We start from the raw sequence: 13,846 nt of genomic DNA on the forward strand, positions 1-13,846 counted from the left end.
GCCCCCGAAGGGAACGTTGCTCATGAAGACAGATGAATACCTGTCATCCGATAGCATTCAATGAAGAAAATTCTGCAGTATTAAATATATAATCCATTATAGAGAATATGTCATTCATAGTCTGCCGTTACACATTCTTCAATGGCCCAAGAAGGGCTTGATCCTACGACCTTGTTCCCTAGGTGCCACTACAGATAAGGATTCCAACAACCATTGTAAGGACATGAATTTTTTGACAAATTTACGCTATATAGTGTTTAAAGCTCAATAACACTTTATTTTCTTGCTTCTTAATATTGTTATTAGTGCCTTCGAAAGCTTTGCTCCCGGAGCCAAACTCTCTACTGTCTTATCTCGATTTCACCGCTAAGTCTTACATCCTCATTTAATTTATTTGTCATTTTGGGATCAAATCGATTCGTTTGTCTATAAACCACGTATAAATTCAACTGTACCATTTTACATATAAACAGCTTGGCGCCCACCGTGGGGCTTAGACAGTTGCGTAATTGAGTTGATCTTTGCACCTATTTCTAACCTGTTTGATTCTTTGTTCTTAGCAAAAAATCATAAAAATGGCAAATAACGATGTCAACATCGCACACAACATTAAAGCCCAAGGAAATCAGCCTCAACACGAAAACTCGATCAGTGATACCCACAACGAGGGGGATAAGACCACGCTGGTCCATGGCGGAAAATATCCACGACATATTCAAGAGGCAACTCCTGATGATGCTGAGGACGAACATGTTGCTAAAACAGTAAGAATCCTGAGGGAGCAACAAAAGGCTATTATGGGCGACCTCTCACGATAGGATCAGGTCATGACGGAACTGAGGCAGGCATTGTCGGGCGCTTCCAATAATGTGAATGGACGAGGTTCAGTTTCCCCCGGTGCTCCCACAAACCAAACAACCCCGAGGGTTGAAACTAACACCCTGAGGGGCGAAGTCGGCTTCGACGGGGCGGGGGGGAGGGGAACGGTAGCAGATCCGGTAATAACAATGAGAATGACCCCTTTAAAACCGAACTCAAGCGGTTTATTAGGGAAATACATCCAGTTGCCATTCACACCAAACGCGGTACTAGAGTTGATCCTTAAGCGGTTCAAGATGTCATACGTGCAGAAATATAATGGGACTTTGGATCCTCAAGAGCACATCACCACCTACACAAGGCGGTGAAAGGGAACAACTTAGCTCCGCGCGAGATTGAATCAGTCTTACTAAAAAAAATTGGGGAGACCCTTACGAAAGGGGCCCTGACATGGTATTCACTTTTACTCGAGCACTCAATAGATTCCTTTGAGATGCTCGTGGATTCTTTAATCAAGGCCTAAGCCGGGGCTAGGAATGTACAGGCCCGAAAGGCCAATATATTCAGGATTGCACAAGGAGAACCCGAATTGCTGGGGGAGTTCGTGACCAAATTTTAGAAAGAAAGGATGTTATTACTGGTCGTATCGGACGAATGGGCAGCTGAAGCATTTACTAAAGGGTTGAATCCGAGAAGTTCCCGATGCTTCTCAAAAATTGAAGGAAAGTCGGCTCAAATTTCAGGACATAACATGGGCGGATGTTTACAACCGGTACGAGTCAAAGATAAGAATTGAGGATGACCATCTAGGTTTCCCAACATCAACCAAGGGTTGGAATCGGGAGAATAATAAGGAGAAATCAAAGAATGATTTCGACACAGATCGATGGTCCTCTAGAGGTCGGTTTTTGCCCTATGAAAGGGTCGAAGGATGCGGTAGAGGTCTTCGATCGACGGATAGATTCGCTACCGATAGGAGAGCTGATCGAGGCTGGAATAACAGATCATTGTAGGACAAAGAGGTATCAGGCTCCCGAGACTCTACCTACCCTAGGTTATCTGACAACAACTCCAACATCAGTGTGGTGGAATTAGTATTGGCAATGAGGAACATTAAGGAAGCACTGTTCCCAAAGCCAATAAGATTCGATCTCAGTCAGAGGGATCCTAATTTATGGTGCAAGTATAGTGGGACCAACAACCACCAGACCAGGGACTGCCGGTATTTATGCGAGGATGTCACGACCCAATTTAGGATTGTGACCGACGCTTAGGAGCAAGTGCTCCCAAGTAAGCCTCATCGGTAATTTTACAGAAAATCGGACAGAGTTTTCCCTGTTTTTGGACTATCCCAAAAAATTTCTCTATCTCAAATCAGCAACCAAACATCCTAATAGCAATTTAACAATCGACAACTTATCAATTAACCAAAATAGTCTTCACCATTACTAATCAACCCACTAACAACCAGAAATACTAATTTATCTCCGACTTTGATAATAAAGAATGATACTCGACATAAGGCTAATAGCAAAATAATACTCAGACACTAAAGAATGACCATGGAGCGACTCTAAGAATTCAAAGAAAAGACCATAACAATTGATAAAAATCTCCGCTCACGCGAACAAGTGCGGGGCTCACCAAGAATTCTCAAACTGTGCGCTTTAATTAACGAGATCCTCGCCTGCGTCAACTGTTGTCTCTGTAAAAAAAATTAGCGGGGAATGAGTCGCTAGCTCAGTGAGTAATAACACTTAACCACAACCGTTTTTAATTTGGGGACAAGTCATAAAACATGCTAGTATATCAAACAGAAAACAACATAAAAATGCCCTTTCAGAACAATAAATAATTTTTAGTCTTATCACGCTTTTCTTGTAGTAAAATATAATTAACAATTCAGTAATAAGCTCGGTAACCACTGTATAATATCAGTATTCACATTTTGGGAGGTTTCAATCAACGTATCATGTAATCGGTATAACTGTGGACTTCTTCGCAAAAAGTCAAATATAACGATAGTCCCTACTCGAGGAAAATCGGTAACAGTATATATACATCAAGTTCCGTTGTTCCTATATTTGTACAGTTTATTGGATCGGTAGTGTGAGCACCTAATTTTTGATAATATTTAATTTTTTATCACTTCTTCTATGTAAATATTTTAGGGGTTTTAACCTACAATTTTTAGCTTTGTTACACTTTTTATTATAGGGTAAAAATACAAAATTTAAAAGGTGAATTATTACTATTAATATTATTTTATTTTTATTTTTATTTTAAAATAATAAAACAATTCCGAAAAAATATTATTTTTTTTTAAAATTTTTAGGATTGATTTAAAAAATAAGAAAAAGGGAAGTATTGAATTAAAAAAATAAAAATAAAAGTAAAAGTATGTGGAATTCTCTTTTAAAAAGTAAAAGAAAGTAGAAAATTAAAAAAATAAAAGTAAAGTTTTGTGGAAATTTTAAAAAAATAAAAACTAAAAGAAAGTTGGAATTAAAAAACAATTATAAAGGTATCTGAAAATTAAAAAAAAATTAAAGTAAAAGAAAGTAGCATTTTTAAAAGAAAAACAAAAGAAAGTGAATTGTTTTTTTAAGAAAAGTTAAATAAGTGGAATTCTCTTTTAAAATGTAAAAAAAGTGGGATTTTAAATAAGATAAAAGTAATTGAAGTTAGAATTTAAAAAATAAAAGTAAAGAAAGGTGAGATTTATTTTTATAAAAAAATAAAAGCAATTTGTAAGTGGGCTTTCTTTTAATTAAAAAATAATAAAATAATAAAATATTTTAAAAAAAATCTGAAAAATCTCGAAAATTTTGCTATAAATAGAATATAAAATTTGAGAAGAAAAAAAAAAGAAGAGAGGGGGAGGAAAGAAATTTAGGTTGAAAATTTTCATTAAATTTTTCTTTCAATATTTCGGGCCTTGAATCTTGGGTTTGAAGAAGAGTTGATAGAGATTTTGTTGTTGCTGCTGTATTGACTCTACAACTTTCAGATTTTATTCATTTGAATTCACTCTCTTGTAAGTATGTAATTCAAGCTCTTGAGTTAAAAAATGTCGGAGCATCTTTATTGAAGCAGAAGCAAATTGATTTGGTTCTTTTGATAAAGTTTCTTTCGTATTTAATCTTTTCGCATGAATGATGTTTCTTTGATTGAGTGAATTGAGATTTGCAAATGTTAACGTTATTTTAGTATGTTCATAACTCTGTCTCGTTTTTTTTCTTTTTTTTTTACTTTTTTTTTTATTTTTCTTGGCTCATGACTTGTAACCAGCAGGTATTGTTTTGTTTACATTTAGATTTCAAGCTAATGTAGCACCATGTTCATATTTTGAAATTTAAAGAAGTATATGAAGTTGAACAATTTTTCAACATTAAGATGTAAAAAAAAAAATAGACTGCGTTAGTGGAAGGATCTTATCTTCAGTTTATGTTATTGGCTGCATATTTTCTTAAATTAACCATGTGAAGATTCAACTTCCTCTGCTTCAAAATGGTACTGTAGACATTATAGTGGTGATACTACAACTTTCTCTTTAGTATAGTGTTAAATAAATTAATTACTTTAAGTGTTCTTTGTTATAATCAAGTTTAAAATGCATTTTGGTATGTTCATGTTTGTTTTGTTCCTTCTCGTTCATCCGAATAGTTCTCAACATGGTTTTTTTTGTGCTCATATGGTCATTTAAGATTCATTATTTTGTTATAAAATTTTGTTAGTTTCTTTCTAGAATTTGAAAAGGAAAGTCGGTCTTTTGAAGATGATATGGAGATGAACCCAAAGCTGGCAACTGTCTTTTGTTATTTTCACATAAATGTCAACTCCACCTTTCTGAATTGTAGTATGCTATAACAAAAGGCTCCAGTGATATACATGTAGCTAACCCATTTCTTTAGGCCTTTTGTACTTATCAATTTATACTACTCCATCCAGAATAAAACCTCAAAACTCATGGCCCTCATTTAATTAATTTTAAATCCTTAGAATTCGAGGCATGCCATTTAGTGAATTTTCTATGGCCCTCGCAAAGTTGAAAAATGCGTAGTTGCTTTAGGCGCGTAATTTAAAATTACCTTCCTAAACTCGGGTGTGCATTTCATGTGACCCAAATCCAAATCCCAACAACGTTAAATAAAATGTGTCGTGGACCGCGGGTGCATTTATGTGACGTGGTTCAAGACATATTTTAAATGACGTTGCAATCTTCCTAAAAATGAATAAGAGCGGTTAATAAGTTAAAATTGAACCATAGGCTAAAACATGTATTAAAATCAGATAATAGGTCAATTATAATAGTTGAGCGACCGTGCTAGAACCACGGAACCCGGGAATGCTAACACCTTCTCCCGGGTTAACAGAATTCCTTACCCGAATTTCTGTGTTCGCGGACTGTAAAACAGAGTCAATCTTTTCCTCGATTCGGGATTTGAACCGGTGACTTGGGACACCATAAATTATCCCAAGTGGCGACTCTGAATTTTTAATAATAAATGAATCCTGTTTCGATTGTCACTTTAAGTTGGAAAAAACTCCCTTATACCCTTTTCGGGGTGTAGGAAAAAAGGAGGTGTGACAGCTTGGTGACTCTGCTGGGGACTGTAACCCAGAACTTCTGGTTCGGAGTTCGAGAATTCGAGCTTGGAATAATTATTATAATTGGCTTTGTTTATTATCTGATTTTTACATGTTTGGGCCTAATGTGCTAAATACTGCTTTTACCGCTTTGATATTATCTGAATTGTATATAAACTGCTACGAAACCCTTTTCTTCTCACATTCGGGGATGTGCTCGCTGGTCGAGACTCCCTATTATGTTAGTGTCATACCTTGAAATAAGAAAGAGGCTCGGACAAGTTACTAAGCCGGATGGCCTTTTGATTCTCGGTACGTAGCCCCCTCCTCGGCTCGAGTTGTCCGCTCGGGTACACAGTCTAGAATAAATACCCAGACTTTGAACCTAGAATAACTCAGCTTCATGTCGGATCCCTAATAGGAACGTTTGTGTGCATCATGTGAATTTGACTTTGGAGTCTCAACACAGGGGTTGGGTCCGTCTAGGACAGGTGTACCAAAAATGAAAAAGACCATCCTGATGCATCTTACTTGCTACTTGTGCATTTATTTGCTTCGGACTTGCATGTTGACCGGCTTTTGAATATTTTGAGGAAAGAGAAATAGCAGTATGAGGGTTAAAGAGAGTTAATCGCCTGTTTTGAAAAAAAAAATCAATATCCAAATAGTGCCGAAACTCTGTCGAATTTTTGAGAAATTTATTTAAAAAAAAAAAGGAGAAGGAAAAGAAAAATGATTTGTTTTAAAAAATAGTTTGTTTATTTTGCCAATAAAATGAAAAAAGAATCTTGTTTTCAAAAATAGTTTGTTTTATTTGCCGAACTACGTCAGTTTGATTCTCACAGAGTGTGAGATACGTAGGCAACTCTCATCGGGTCCAACTTCTTTTTGCCAAAAATAGCCCGAAACGAAAAAAAAATAAATTATTTTACTGTAAATAGGTAAGGTGATGTCGTTTTTATCAAAAATAGCTGAATGTTTCCGAAAGGGACGCCGGAAGGCTGATTTCGCATAAACAGCCACCTTTGATCTTTTTCCAATTTTTGGCCAGTTAGCAGACACAACCTTAAAATCTCCCTCCGAAAGTGCTGAAAGGCCGTATTTGCAAAGTTGGGCTTTTGGTTTTAGAAAAAAAATCTGAAAAAGGGTCAGTTTTGATTCAAAATAAAGTAAATCATGATTAATCACCTTAATAAATGTGCAGAAAGCACAAGCCAGAATTTACCAGTAACAATTATGAACAAGATCCCTTTGGAGTTGCACATGTGGTTGGATGACTTGGGCAAATCAGGGCGAGACACGGTCAATCTATACTTGGGAGGCCTCGCTGGGTTGCTGAAAATTAATCCCAGAGGGGATATCATAAAGGCATTGGTCACATTCTGGGACCCGACTCACAACATATTTTATTTCTCAGATTTTGAACTTACCCCAACATTGGAAGAAATAGCCGGATATATTGGGGGTCCCAAAGTTCCTCTAAGACACCAGTACCTAATTGCTCTGAGGGACATAGCCATGCACATGTTCCTAGACTCTTTGAAAATAAGTAGGGAGGTCCACAACCCAGACTTGTCAACTGATTTTTGTACTTTGCAGTTTATATACAACAGATATGGTCATATAGGGGGGTTTGTCACACCTCCTTTTTCCGCGCCCGCGAGGGTGTGTGGGGAGTTTTCTCCAATTAAAGGACAGTCGAAACGGGATTTGTTTGTTTGTTTCAGAGTCGCCACTTGGAATTTTAAGGCGTCCCAAGTCACCGGTTTTAATCCCTGAATCGAGGAGAATATGACTCTGTCTATTTAACAGTCTGCGCACCAGAAATCCGGATAAGGAATTCTGTTAACCCGGGAGAAGGTGTTAGGCATTCCCGAGTTCCATGGTTCTAGCACGGTCGCTCAACTTGTTATATTCGGCTTGATTATTTTTGATTTGTTAAATACATTTTTATTGCATGATTTTATTGTTACCGCTTCTATTTAGATTTAAAGACCCTTCTTTGAATCGAATCACGCGTACGTATATTCGTGTTATAAATTATATTTTTAAAACATGCGGAGTTGTGTCACGCGCACGTGTACACAATAATATAGATAATATTTTTATTAAAATAATCATTTTCGAAATTATGCTTTAAATAAAATCAAGAACATTCGCCCTTTGGTATAATTAAGTAGTGAACATCACATCTCGGGTTTTTATGAAATTAATAATGATATTCTCCGAGAAATCTCTTTTTAGTAAAAATTTGCTCGAAGTTGCGCGAACGCATAATCCGAATCGCCTTTAGAAGTATAATCAAGTCACGCGAACGCATCCTTAATTATGCAAATATTCTTGACAGTAATATAAATTCTCTACAAATGTTTATTGCATCCATCTATTTTTAAATGTAAGAGTCATGAGAAATCACTATTTGAGATGCCTCTAAATTCCTTGAAAAGAATTCACAATTCATTAAGTGTTGACCGCAAATTATATTTTTACGTGTGAATTATATTCCTCAAAAACCATGAGTTTAAAGAGTACAATAAAAATAAAATAAAAATAAACAACGTGTGATTAATACTACCATTTTTATGGTAAATACAATATTTATCTACCCAAAAAGCGAATTGCGTATAAAACTTAGGAAAACAATTGATTTAATAAATGAAGTAATATTTTTTTTGAAGAATTTTCATTGTTATATTTGGAGCAAACGCTATTTACACATTTTTTGACTTAAAATGTTACAATCTATAAATCCCATCCTTCTTTTACACCACTTGTTTTTAGTCCGAGGTTATAATTGTTTGGTTAATTTTGCTTACGAAGATTGAGTTTGAGATAAATAAACCAATTCTTATATTCTGCCTATGCGAATACTTTGCAAAAACTAACTCTATATTTTGTAAAAAATCATTGACATTATTTCATATATTAAAAGAAATGAGTTGATCGCGTTCCTAAAATAACTAAGCCATTTGTTATTAAGAAAGAGAACTAATCTACCAATTGATTTAATACTATATTAACCAACTAAAACAAAACTGAAACTTAAACTAATAAAATTTAAATGAGTAGAAGACATCCTTATAATTCCAAACTTCATTTACTTGCCATGTTGAAGCTCTTCACAACATGAGTTTAAAAGATATGTACCTGATATTGGAAGCAAAAGAAAATGAAGATGAAAATCAGCAACAGTAATAACAGTGTAACAGCAACAACTGCCCAACAACAGTAACAACCCAGTAACAGACCGGTAGAGTAGTATTCCCAAAAACAAAAGCTTTAAGCTTTGAATGAAACAACAACCATTAATACTAATTTCAAACAAAGAAAGAAAGCAGAAGATTTTTTAGTTTTTTTTATTTGAAAGCTTAAATATTTTTCGGAATTTTCTATCTTTTAAATGTTCAGCCCTTTTCTCTCTCTTATTTTCAGATTCGTTTCTCTCTCCCGTTTTTTTTTCTGTCTCGTGTATGTTTCTCTTATATTCTGCCTTGTCTTGTGTTCAAGACTTCATATATATAATCCCATCCCATAAATCTTTTAATCAATTAAAATCAATATTTTTTTCTCTACCCAACCCATTATCTTCCTACTCATCCCCATTACATTAAATAAACATATCACACCACCCCATTTCATTTTGTCCCCCATGCCTAACATAAAATAATGCAAGATTCCCTCTTTAAATTAAATCTTGTCCCCCATTTATATTAAATAATCATATCACCACCCACCCCATTTCATTTTGTCCCCCATGCTTCAAATAAACAATTACAAAATGTACAATTCCTAAACTACCCCTCACGACCTTACTGAAATTACCAAACTACCCCTGAACGTACTACAAATTACCAAACTACCCATCAGCTATAACACATCATTTAATCAAACTTAACCAAAATATAGATAATATGATTAATTTCTAACAATGTTCAAACAACAAATTTCATGAACATGATTTCTTCAACATTTCAACAACAAAGCACATGAACATGATTTCAACAACATTTCAACAACAACTCACATGAACACAAATTGAACAACAAAGAACAACTAAAATTTGATTTGAACAATATTTTAGCAACAAACAATCCTATTTTCGGATTCAACAACTACAACAAACAAGTATATTTAGATTTCTAACTTCAATCATATTGAACTTAAAATCAACCATAACGACATTACAACTAACAATTCCTATATCAAACTTAAACAAGATTATGAGACAAATTCACGAAATAATCATAAATGATAAACAAGAAATCAAACTATACAAAATTCGGATTCAAGATCATCCAAACAAAGTATGAACATGAATGAATCTATTTTAACACAACAAACATGACGGATTAAACGATTAAATCAATATATTTCCTTTAACACAACTAAATTCTTTTTAGACAAATAACAAGATCGACGAATAAACAATTATGAACTTAAGCTTGATCTTAACAATATTAACAATTTCTAACAATACATAAACACATGAAACAAATTGAAGAAACAATTAATTAAACTTCAATTTGTATCTAACAAACATTAAACTAACAAATATTCACTTAAACAACAATACAAACATGAAATAAACATGAAACATAACTAATTAATCTTTCGTTTGAAATCTGAAAAATTAATTTAACAAACAACACATGAGCATGAACTAAAAATTAATTCAAACGATAAACAAAACAAACATTTGCCGATTTTAGATTCGAAAATATCAAAGCAAAATACGGACAAAATAAAACTCAAAAACTACTAACCGGATCGAAATGAAATATGTACGGACTATTTCGACGAACCTCGAATGGGAATGAATATGTCCGGATTCGACGACGAACTCAACGACGAACTCACCTTCCTTGTAAACTTTGACGAACTCAAAACGACGCTCGATGACTTCGACTAAAACGAAGAAGACGGAGGGAAAGGAGCAGCAGTCCGCAGCTTCAACCCAGCTGAAACGAAGGAGAAGTGATGAACGGAAGCAGCTGGAAGTGAAGAAGAAGGTGGAACGGGAAGCAGCTGGTCGACGTTTGGACGCCATGGACGTGAAGCAAAAGCAGCAGCTCGGAGACGGCTTCCATGGCGACGCTCAAGCTGAAGAAGACGAAGAAGAACAGCAGCAGCTGAGGCTTGTTTTGGCCTCAAACTACTCGACGGAAGCAGCTGGCCTCAAGCTCATCCATGGCGGAATGAGCTGGACGACGAGGGCAGCGACGGGCTTGGCCATGACGAGCATCGGCGATGGGAGCTTCGAACAACAGCTAACTCGTCGAGGGTTGTGTTCGTTTGGTTGTTTGGTTGAGACACAGAAGCAGCATGGTCAGCCATGAGCGTCGAGCTCAAGCTTGAGCTCGACGAGCTTCGTCAATGGCGGATAGGGCTAGGAATTTCGGACGAAGAAGAAGAAGATGAAGACGATGTAGCCATGGGTGGTCGGAGAGCAGCTTTGTTGCTGCGTCAACTGTTGGACGGTGGTAGACGGGCGGATATGGGAGGGTAACTTGGAACTTGAGGAAGAAGAAGAAGATAGGAGGGTGGCGGATGATTTTGCAATTTTTAGGGTTTTCTTCATTTTGTTTTGTTTTGTTTTTCTTTTTGTAAAATGTAAGACAAAAGGGGTTTGGGTCTTTTGGGTTATGGACTGGGTCGACCCAGTTCGAAATGGACTGGGTCGTAGGGAAGATTGGGCCATTTTTTAGGCCTGTGGCTTGAAATTGAAGAAGAGGCCCAATTCCGACTTTTCTTATATTTTCGCTCTCTTTTCTTCTTTTATTTCTCTAAAACTAAATTATAAAAATACTTAAACTATTATTAAGAACTAAATTAAGTTATAAAAGCGCAAATTAACTCCAAATAATAATTAACGCACAATTAAGTAATAATTAAGCATAAAATTGTATATTTGGACATTAAATGCTAAAATTGCAAACGATGCCTATTTTTGTAATTTTTAATTTTTGTAAAACAAATTTAATTACTAACAATTGTAGAAATAAATCCTACATGCAAAATGCGACATATTTTTGTATTTTTTTATTAATTTAACAAATAAACATGCATAGACAAATACAAATAATTATTCAAAATATCACAAAATTGCACACCAAAGAAAAATCATTTTATTTTTGAATTTTTTTGGGAGTAATTCTCATATAAGGCAAAAATCACGTGCTTACAGCTGCCCCTCTTTGCCCGGAGACACGAAGGGTTTTCGTGCAAAGATAAAGCGAGCGATTTTTGCCCATCCGAGTACTCCGTTGAAGCATTTTTTGAAAAAGATTTGACCGAACCTTTGCTTCAAAGGTTTCCTACATATCCTGGGCTAAACATGAATCAGGTCAATGTAGTTCGGGAAATTTTGGTAGCTGGGACTACCGTGGGACTGCATTGTTACTGTTGTTGCATGCTATTACCACTGCTTACCGATCTCCTTGTTACACCATGCTTAAAAGAAAACAAGAAGCTAGGCTAGAGTACAATTTGTTTTTGTTGCCTTGCTTCCTTGTCTGCTTGCATTTCTTCCGGTGCTTTTCTTCTTTTGACACATATACTTGAGTTTGTACTGTGACCTCTTGTTGCAACCTTCTGTTTCCGGTGCTGGGGATTTTTATTATTTCCTGCTAGGGATTCCTATTGTAACCCTATGTTTTATTGTCCTCTGACTTGATCTTGAAATGTATGCCTCTGTTATCTGGGCGGGCTCCCAACATCAACAACATCTTTAAAAATAAGCGCCATTCCTCTCTTCAGGCAGGCTCCTGACTTCAACAACATCTTTGAAAATAAAATCCTATTCGAGGGCGGATGATCCCATTATATCCTATTCGAGGGCGGATGAACCCATTATATCCTATTTGAGGGCGGATGAACCCGAAATATCCTATTCGAGGGCGGATGAACCCAAAATATCCTATTCGAGGGCGGATGAACCCAAAATATCCTATTCGAGGGCGGATGAACCCAACAATATCCTATTCGAGGGCGGATGAACCCAAAATATCCTATTCGAGGGCGGATGAACCCGAAATATCCTATTTGAGGGCGGATGAACCCAAAATATGCCATTCGAGGGCGGATGAACCCGAAATATCCTATTCGAGGGCGGATGAACCCAAAATATCCCATTCGAGGGCGGATGAACCCATTATATCCTATTCGAGGGCGGATGAACCCAAAATATCCTATTCGAGGGCGGATGAACCCAAAATATCCTATTCGAGGGCGGATGAACCCAAAATATCCTATTCGAGGGCGGATGAACCCAAAATATCCTATTCGAGGGCGGATGAACCCAAAAATATCCTATTCGAGGGCGGATGAACCCAAAATATCCTATTCGAGGGCGGATGAACCCAAAATATCCTATTCGAGGGCGGATGAACCCAAAATATCCTATTCGAGGGCGGATGAACCCAAAATATCCTATTCGAGGGCGGATGAACCCATAATATCCTATTCGAGGGCGGATGAACCCATTATATCCTATTCGAGGGCGGATGAACCCAAAAATATCCTATTTGAGGGCGGATGAACCCAAAACATCCTATTCGAGGACGGATGAACCCAAAATATCCTATTCGAGGGCGGATGAACCCGAAATATCCTATTCGAGGGCGGATGAACCCAAAATATCCTATTCGAGGGCGGATGAACCCGAAATATCCTATTCGAGGGCGGATGATCCCATTTTCAAAATCTTGGAATTGTCTTACCTCCGACTGTTTTTCTTCGAATCGTGTTGTTTTGCTATCTCTTAAAACTTGAATATATTTCCTCGTTCCTCCGAGAAAATTTTCGACAATGGCAGAAAATCTTCTGCCCCAGTTTTGGTGCTTTTCCTTGTTCTCCAGGTGGATGCCTGATTACTAATACTTCAACTGTTCTTCCTTGTTCTCCTGGTGGACGCCTGACTGCTAATACTTCCATTTCTCTTCCTTGTTTCTCCAGGTGGATGCCTGATTGCTGTTTCTTTCATTGCTCTTCCTTGTTCTCCAGGTGGACGCCTGATTGCTAATACTTCCATTACTCATCCTTATTCTCCAGGTGGACGCCTGACTTCTAATACTTCCGTTGCTCTTCCTTGTTCTCCAGGTGGACGCCTGATTGCTGGGGATAATACCACTGGGGGAGTCTCCTTTCTTTCCCTCCTTCAAATTCAATTTTTTTTTCTTTTTTTTTCTTTTTTTTTCTTAACACTGCTGGGGATAAAAGTGTTATCTTCTTGAGATAACTTTGTTGAGGATAACGTTGCTGGGGAATTTTATCCCTTCGAATCGATGCTTCATTCTTCTGGAAGTTGCTGGGGAGGATAATGGCTCTTTGCTTTTCTGAGCACAAATGTCATCTCTTTGTTCTGTCTGCTGGGGATCAACTTCCTCCATTGGAAGCTTATTATGTTGGGGGCAACCCTGGTTCAAAGACCACTTCTTTG

The sequence above is a fragment of the Nicotiana tabacum genome, chromosome 7, assembly GCF_000715075.1.
Source record: "Nicotiana tabacum cultivar K326 chromosome 7, ASM71507v2, whole genome shotgun sequence".
Lineage (NCBI taxonomy): Eukaryota > Viridiplantae > Streptophyta > Magnoliopsida > Solanales > Solanaceae > Nicotiana > Nicotiana tabacum.